Genomic DNA, 8,228 nt, shown 5'->3' on the forward strand with positions numbered 1-8,228 from the left:
CAGTACAGTACAGAGAGTTAATTTCTTATTGTGTGCCTGCACAATAATCTCTACATCTGCCATCACATTATATTATACTTGCCTTACTAAGTAAGAGCAAAACGACCCAAATCAAACTTCTTCATTATTGTTTCCCAAACCTACAGAAAAGTGGTTGGAGTATAGTGTCTGTGAAATAAAGTTAAGGACTTGCTGAATGAAAATATGATTGACTGGCAAATCACTATACCTCTTTTCCAGTCCCACTTTCCTGTTAAATTTTAATACAATAGTGTTATATTCATGAGGTCCCTGGTTGGTGCAAATGGTTAATGTGCTCAACTGCTAACCAAATGTTTGGAGATTTAAGTCCACCCAGAGGTACTCAGAAGAAAGGGTTGACAATCTACGTTAGGAATAACAGATACTGAAAACCCTATGGAGCACAGTTCTACTCTGACCAACATTAATTAGAATAATTTTGCTAATAGTCTTAATCAGTAAAGTTACTATGATCAATATACTTGTCTTAGTCATCTAGTGCTGCTGTTAACAGATACCACAGGTGGATGGCTTTGACAAAGAGAAGTTTATTCTCTCACAGTCCAGTAGGCTATAAATTCAAATTCAGGGCATCAGCTCCAGGAGAAGGCTTTCTCTCTCTGTCGGCTCTGGAGGAAGGTCCTTGTGATGCATCAGTCTTCCCTTGGTCTGGGAGCACCTCAGGGCAGGAACCTCAGGTCCAAGGTACGCGCTCTGCTCCTGGCACTGCCTTCTAGGTGGTATGAGGTTCCCATGTGTCTCTGCTTGATTCCCTCTTGTATATCTCAAAAGAGATTGGATTAAGACACTATCCAATTTTGTATACCTCATCATTATAACTGCTGCTAATCCATCTTATTAGATCATAGTGATTGAATTTATAACACATAAGGAAATCACATCAGATTACAAAATGGTACACAATTTATACAGTACTGGGAATCATGACCTAGCCAATTTGACAGATATTTTTTGGGGACACAACTCAATCCATGACACTACTAATAAGAGGTAACTAATATATTTGGTGTAAGACCTACATAAATGAGATAATACCTCTAATATGCTTAGACCGTCCCTGACCCTTAGTAAGCAGTCAATAAGTGTTAGGATTTACCATTAGCTATTATAAACAAATGAAGTAGTGTTGGAAGACCTCTGAAACACTACAATTTCACTAAGATCTAAAATGCTATGAGTCCCTGTTAATAGTTTGATACTTGCTCAATGCTTCTAAGTTAAATGGCTGGAGTTTCCTTTCTGCTTTTAATGAAATTAGTTTCCAATGTTGTCTTCATAGCATTTCTCCAGAGAAAATAGCATGAAGTTTTGCTCTAAATCCATGCAAGATAAATAATCTAGAGTCATTAGAATATGGTATTATGCACAAACAACTAGACAGGAATTCTAACACAAATGATTAGTCAACTGTGAATTCAGCATCCCGCAGATGGACAGCTCCAATGTACCACATAAATTATGTGAGTTACAGCTGCAGGTCTGGAAAAAATAAAATGCTCTTGATGAACAGCTGTAGTTTTCTTAGGAGTCTAGGCAAGGAACACCAGTTATATCTTTTATTGCTATAGCACATGGAATAGGAAGGACTGATTACTTTGAAGAAAGGCTGTATTAAAAAGCATTTATAAGTCTGCTCTGTTAACTTTATGTTTAAGTGTCTTCCAATATTTACATTTTGAGCACATGCACCATGTTATCTGATGTGTATTTTATGTGTCTGTAACTCAAAATGAACAATGGTAAAATTGTTCAAGCTATTAGCTAATGATAGAAGAATGCTTTATGTGGGTCTATAAAAAGACAGATTAAAATGCTGAGATACTGGAATTTAAAATGGTCAATTGCTTATACTTAGTAGCTGAATAAAACCAGTTTGCATGTTTATTTTCGATTACTGATTTTTTTTGATAGACTATTTCGAGGTCCATTTTTTCACCTACTCCACCTCAGTTAAGAAGGCCTCAAAGTTCTTTTAGTACTTCTGAGTACTGAATTAAGTGAGAACTAAAGAATAAGCAAATGCATATTAGAATTCTGTTTAAAATTTGTACTACTAGGCTTAACATATGTTTTATGCTAATATTAAAATACCTACCTTGTGAAGAGAAGAATAGTTTTATTGAAAACAACTTTACATGAAACTTATTTGGTTTATTTTTATAAGCGGTTCTAAGTTACTTTGCGGTTTCTAAAAGAAATTATTTTATTTATTCTGGCTGGTTATTTTATTTATTTTTCCATAGATCCATGTGCATATACAAGTCTTCTAATAACTACATTCTTATCTGTAAAATGTATTTAGGTTTGCAGTGTTTGATGCAGACCATTCTTTCTTAATTGAAATAAGTTTGAAGCCTCTCATGAGATAAGAAATAACACCTGGGTATTTATTTTACGAAGATGGAAACCATTTATGCTATTAATTAGATGGAGAGAATATAATAAATGTATTTCTCCCAGAATATTGTTTAGTAAAACCTCATTAATTTGGAGTGTGACAAATCCTATACATGATATAAAATTGCTTTGCAAAATTATGAGTAGCAATCAAAAGTAAAACAGTATAATTTACATGTATTTAAATTTTTTCATGAGTCATTTTAATACTTTGTCCTCCCTTTAATTATTTGTGAAGCTAAAATTCAAATATAGATTTTGCTAAGCATACATGCTGAATATATTCATATATATTACCTGAATATCAAATGTATAGTGATATATAGGTATCAAACTCTAATACATATGTACACACGTATATATATACACACACACGCACACACACACATGCACATATATAGTTTCCAACAATCTTACATGTTGGACATACACAAATGAGAAAAGAAATGCTATAACCCCTCAAGGAATGTATTATGAAAGTAAACCAATTAATAAAATATGGCACAGAAAGAAAAACTATTATACTAAGTGTATAGCTAAAATATAGGGGCACAGAAACAGGAGTAATCACCCTTGTCTGGGAAGGCTCATATGAACGCTTGATCTGTGACAGGTGAGAAGAGCAGGATTGCATTAGTTTGACAGGAAAAAAAAAGACATGCAATCACACAATTGCATCATGGGTTCATCATTCATCAATGACATGACGAAGATTGATAAATGGATTTAAAAGCATAACTTGAGGCTTGAAACTATGCTGCTAATGATTTTACCAATGAATTATTGGGACGCCATCACATGATTTAACAAAGTGAATGAGCACTTATTCATAAGAATTCTTCAGTTGCCTAGTATATGACAGGAACTTTGTTATTAGCCACAATGTGTATACATATATATATATATATATATATATATATATATATACACTATCAATATTTAGGCCTTTCTCTATGTCAAGCTTTTGAAACAAATACATGACAGAAGTACTATTCCCGTCTTTAATTTTTACAGATGAGCATACATTCTCATTTGGAAAACTTACTTAAGCCATGGTATTTTCAATTGCCTCATATGCATGTGAAAACCAGACAATGAATAAGGATGACTGAAGAAGAATTGATGCCTTCGAATCATGGTGTTGATGAAGAATACTTAATATACTAAGGACTGCCAGAAGAGTGAACAAATCTATCTTGAAAGAAGTACAGTCAGTACGCTCCTTAGAAGCAAGGATGGTGAGACTTCGTCTCACATACTTTGGACATGTTATCAGGAGGGACAAGTCCCTGGAGAAGGACATCATGCTTGGCAAAGTAGAAGGTCAGTGAATAAAAGGGAGACCCTCAGTGGGATGGACTGACACAGAGGCTGCAACAGTGGGCTCTAACATAGCAACAATTGTGAGGATGACGCAGGATTGGGCAGTTTTTCATTCCATTGTACATAGGGTCTCTATGAGTAAGAATTGCCTGGATGGCACCTAACAACTGTGCAGTAGTCTTGGGGAGTCCTCCAGTCTCAACTTGTCTAGTAAGTCTGTTTGGTTTTTTTGGGTTTTTTTTTTTTTTTTTAAGAGTTTGATTTTCCGTTCCATATTTTTTTCCCATTCTATCAACGTCCATCTAATGTGGCCCTTATCAGAACAGTCAGTAGTGGTAGCTGGGCACCATCTAGCTCTTCTGGTTTCAGGGCAGATGAGACTGTGGTTCTTGTAAACTATTAGTCCTGTAGACTAGTTTCTTTTTTCACCCCCTGCAATCTTTTCAAGGACGTTTAAAACATATAAACCAAAAATATTTTCTTTCTCCTTTGCTTTATACCCAAACTTAGCATATTATCTATCTATCAATTATCTATCTAACTATCCATCATCAATCTGTCTATATGTATATATAATATACCATAAATATGAACACAGAGATCCACAGCAATACCATATACAGTAAATTGAAAAAATATGATTGAAAAATATTACACAAGTACTGAGTTCTAACCATTCTCCCCAACTCCAGATTATTTTATAGGAACGCAAAAACCATATGTCCTCACAAAATTCAAGTCTTACAATAGTAAATGTCTGTCTTGAAATACATAAAGTACATTCATGTCTTTCTTTCTTCCTTTAAGGAGATTTGGTTTCTGGAGATAAAAATAGAAAATTTTCCATTTAAAGCATTGATGTGATTTCTGCCCACTGTTCTAGTTTAGTCCACCATTCTCTCCTCCGGCTCACAAGCTGCATTCATTAAAATTATTTTTAGTTTTTCAAGAACCATGACAATTTGAACTCCTTTATCTCCCTCTCTCTCCCTTTTTTTTCTACCTCAGCCTAGCATTTCCTTTCTATTCCTGACTACCTGGACACTTCTTTCTCTGTGAACCATCCTCATATCTCATGCATAGAATATACTAATCCTGTGTCTTAAGTTTCCTGGGACTGCTGCCACAAAATACCACAAAGTGGGTGGTTTCAAAGAACAGAATGTATTTTCTGGAGCTCTGGAGGCTAGAAGTGCAAATTCAGGGCATTGGCAAGCCCATGCTGGCTTTCTGTCAGCTTAGGGGTAGATTATCCCTTGTCTCCTTCAGTTTCTGGTAGCCCCAGGAGTTTCTTAATATTCCTTGGCTTGTAGATGAATCCTGACATACTATCTTCATTCTATGTTTGATTCTGATTCTGCATTGTCCTCTTCTTTTATAAAAACTAGTCATATAGGATTAGGACCTACTCTGGTATGACCTCATTAACCTAATGGATAATATCTGCAAAGAAAATTCTATTACACCAAGTAAGGTCACACTCACAGGTACATGAGTTAGAATTTCAACATATCTTTCTGGGGAACACAATTTAGTTTGTAATATCCTCCCTCATTTGTACCAGCATTGAATCCTTTGTATTGCTTTATTATTTCATTCACAATATTTGCTTTTTTAAATCCTTCATTTACATGTATATTTACATGTACATTTTCCAGCTAGACTATACGAATTCTTTGAAGCCAAGGTGTAGGTAGGTCTTATTCATTTTTATAGTCTCAGGAGAGAATATCATGCCAGAAACTTACTAGTTGCTCCATATATTTCCAAAATGATTAAATCAGCACTAGGTACAGTCATGCAAGTGGCTGTTGAAAACCTGTACTTAAAGGGTATTAAGATGCTGTGGAGAAGAGAGTTTCTGCCCCACTTAGGAGATACTACTGGCCATGTCTGGGTCTCAACTGCAGGGGATTTGTTCTGTAACTCTCACTCCAATAATAGAAGACAGCCATGTCTTTACTAGTCTTATAATTGATCCAAGAATTAAAACTTTGGTGACGAACAGTTATACAATATAGATATACAACAAGAATATGTCAATGATTGTAGTCTGATCCCATTTGAGCTCACAAATGCTGCATTTGACTGCCAACATAACTTCCTTGCAGTAATGGAACAATAGCAAGAAATGGAAATTGAACTTAAATTGCATATGCAATCAGGGACGCATAATAAGAAAATACAAGTGTTCTATCCTTTTCAATGCAAAGCTTAATATGCTACGTGAAGTTGATAACATTACTCTCTATTTCTGTAATACGGAAAATCTTAAAAAACCCACCTTGGCTCCAGCTAGTAAAGATTACTATTTCAAAGTGTGCATATTCACTGATGATTCTTACATATAAAAACTCTGTTGGTGGGAACTGTGATATTGTGGGCAGTGACCACAAATGCCCAACAGCTAACTGCTGTTTTTGGAAGATGGTTCCTGTTAGTTTCCAAAAAAATATCACACGCATTCAGACACATGGGAGTTTAAGTTTACTTTCTATCAATGAGCTGAGGAAATAAGTAACATTTGCTTTGGGAGATTGATGTGTCTAAGTATCTTCCTGGTGCTACTGAAAATGGAATACTTTGCTGTTGAAATCTGCTCAATTGTGCATTGGGTTGAACTGCAGAATAAAATATTAGAGCTGTGGAACTTGATCCTAATTTGGAGACTATTGCTACAATCTCTTGCTCTTCAAAAGATTAAAATTTGTTTGCATTTAAACTCAGAATCCCTGGTAGGGTAGTGATTAAGCGCTCGGTTGCTAACCAAAAAGGTTGGCAGTTCGAACCTACCAGCCGCTCCACAGAAGAAAGATACAGCAATCTGCTTCTATAAATATTTACAGCCTTGGAAACTGTATGAGGTAGTTCTATTCTGTCCTATAGGATAACTATGATTCAGAATCAACTAGACTGCAACGGTTTAAGCTAAGTCAATTTTATATTCAAATAGTATTTCCAGAGAGAAAACACTGGGGAGTGTTTGTTCTTGAGATATATCTGAATCATTCACCTCAGAAGCTTACCATGGGCAGAACACATCACAATTTTACTTATAAAAATCACAAAATTTATTAACATTTAGTCCAAAGTCTCTAGAAGAAAAATCCACCAAAAAAACCAAATGGCTGATAGCAGAAAAAAGTGGTCCAATGATCCCGTTTTTATTTCATGAATGAAAGCTGAGGCAATAGTAGCACTAAAAATTGAATAAAGCTTTGGGCGATAACTGTTACTCTTACCCTTACCAGAAAATATACCTGCAATTACTGAGCTTGTTCCTACTGTAGCCCATACACTGCCATCTGTTTTACTATGCTCCATATTTGCAAATTCATGGCTGCTGTCCAAAAAAACATGGTTCAAATAAAGAAAACTATTTAATTTGATACAATATGTTATTAATTGAATTGTGTTGCCAAAAAGTATGTGTTGAAATCCTAACCCCTGTATCTTTAAATATGACTCTGTTTAAAAATAAATGTTTTTTCTGTTGTGTTAATCCCTAGAGCCATGCTGAATTCAGATTTCTAGCCTCTTGAATTGTGATAAAATAAACTTCTGTTCTTCAAAGCCACCCACTTATGGTATCTTTTATAATGCCAGCACTAAGGTGACTAAGACAAAACATAATACAGATTTCGGAGAAGACATTGAACATCAGCTGTCTAAAACTGAAGAAGAAGAATCAAGAAATTTAAGGAAAATAGAGTACAGCTGGAAAACTTCTCTTTAAGCTTTGGTAATGATGGTGGGTTTATACCCCAAAACATTAATTTTTATATTATTTCTGTCTAACATGAAAAATGAAAAAGTGAAGTTAGGAACTAGAAGTTAGGAAAGTAGAATTATAAAAGGGAAAAATTGAACTTGAGATACAATCATATGTAAAAACAAGTAAAATTAATTGAATGAAGATTATTATGGAATTTAATTTGAATTCAAAAATCAAAGAAAATTTTTGAAAAATGTCATATTGACAGTAAAAGTCATGGTATGTCAAAATATTTAAATATTAACCCCATTTTAAATTAGTGAATCCTGAGTTGGAGGTTATAGAAAAAGATGCTAAATTCTTTGTCCATGTTAGGGAAAGTCAAATGACATAATTTTTCCATCCTTCAAGAATTAAAAAGAATATAATACAAAACAAATATGATTACTTACAGATAATCACCCCTTTTACAATCACTAGCACATACAAGATAAAATTCAACTTGGTTCATATGAAATACAAAAATGAAAATTACCAGAATGCATAAAGTACAAAAAAGAGCATAATATTTCCAAATACTTAAGTTATATAAATTAATTCAATTTCATAAGACAGAAAGTTTTGAGGTTGAGGTGAAACCGTAATGCAACTGTATGCTATTTACAGTCATTCACTTAGAACAAATATCAAAACAAAAAAAGCAAACCCACTGCTGTTGAGTCAATTTTGACTCATAGCAACCCTGTAGGAC

At 34.3% G+C, this 8,228-nt stretch overlaps 1 pseudogene; it reads left to right on the forward strand.

Annotated features, from left to right (window-relative positions):
• The first annotated feature begins 5,194 nt into the window (after nt 1-5,194).
• Nucleotides 5,195-7,498, forward strand: LOC111819069 (WD repeat-containing protein 75 pseudogene; annotated as a pseudogene).
• The last annotated feature ends 730 nt before the right edge of the window (nt 7,499-8,228 follow it).

Source organism: Trichechus manatus, unplaced genomic scaffold, assembly GCF_000243295.1.
Source record: "Trichechus manatus latirostris isolate Lorelei unplaced genomic scaffold, TriManLat1.0 scaffold00260, whole genome shotgun sequence".
NCBI classification, from domain to species: Eukaryota; Metazoa; Chordata; class Mammalia; order Sirenia; family Trichechidae; genus Trichechus; species Trichechus manatus.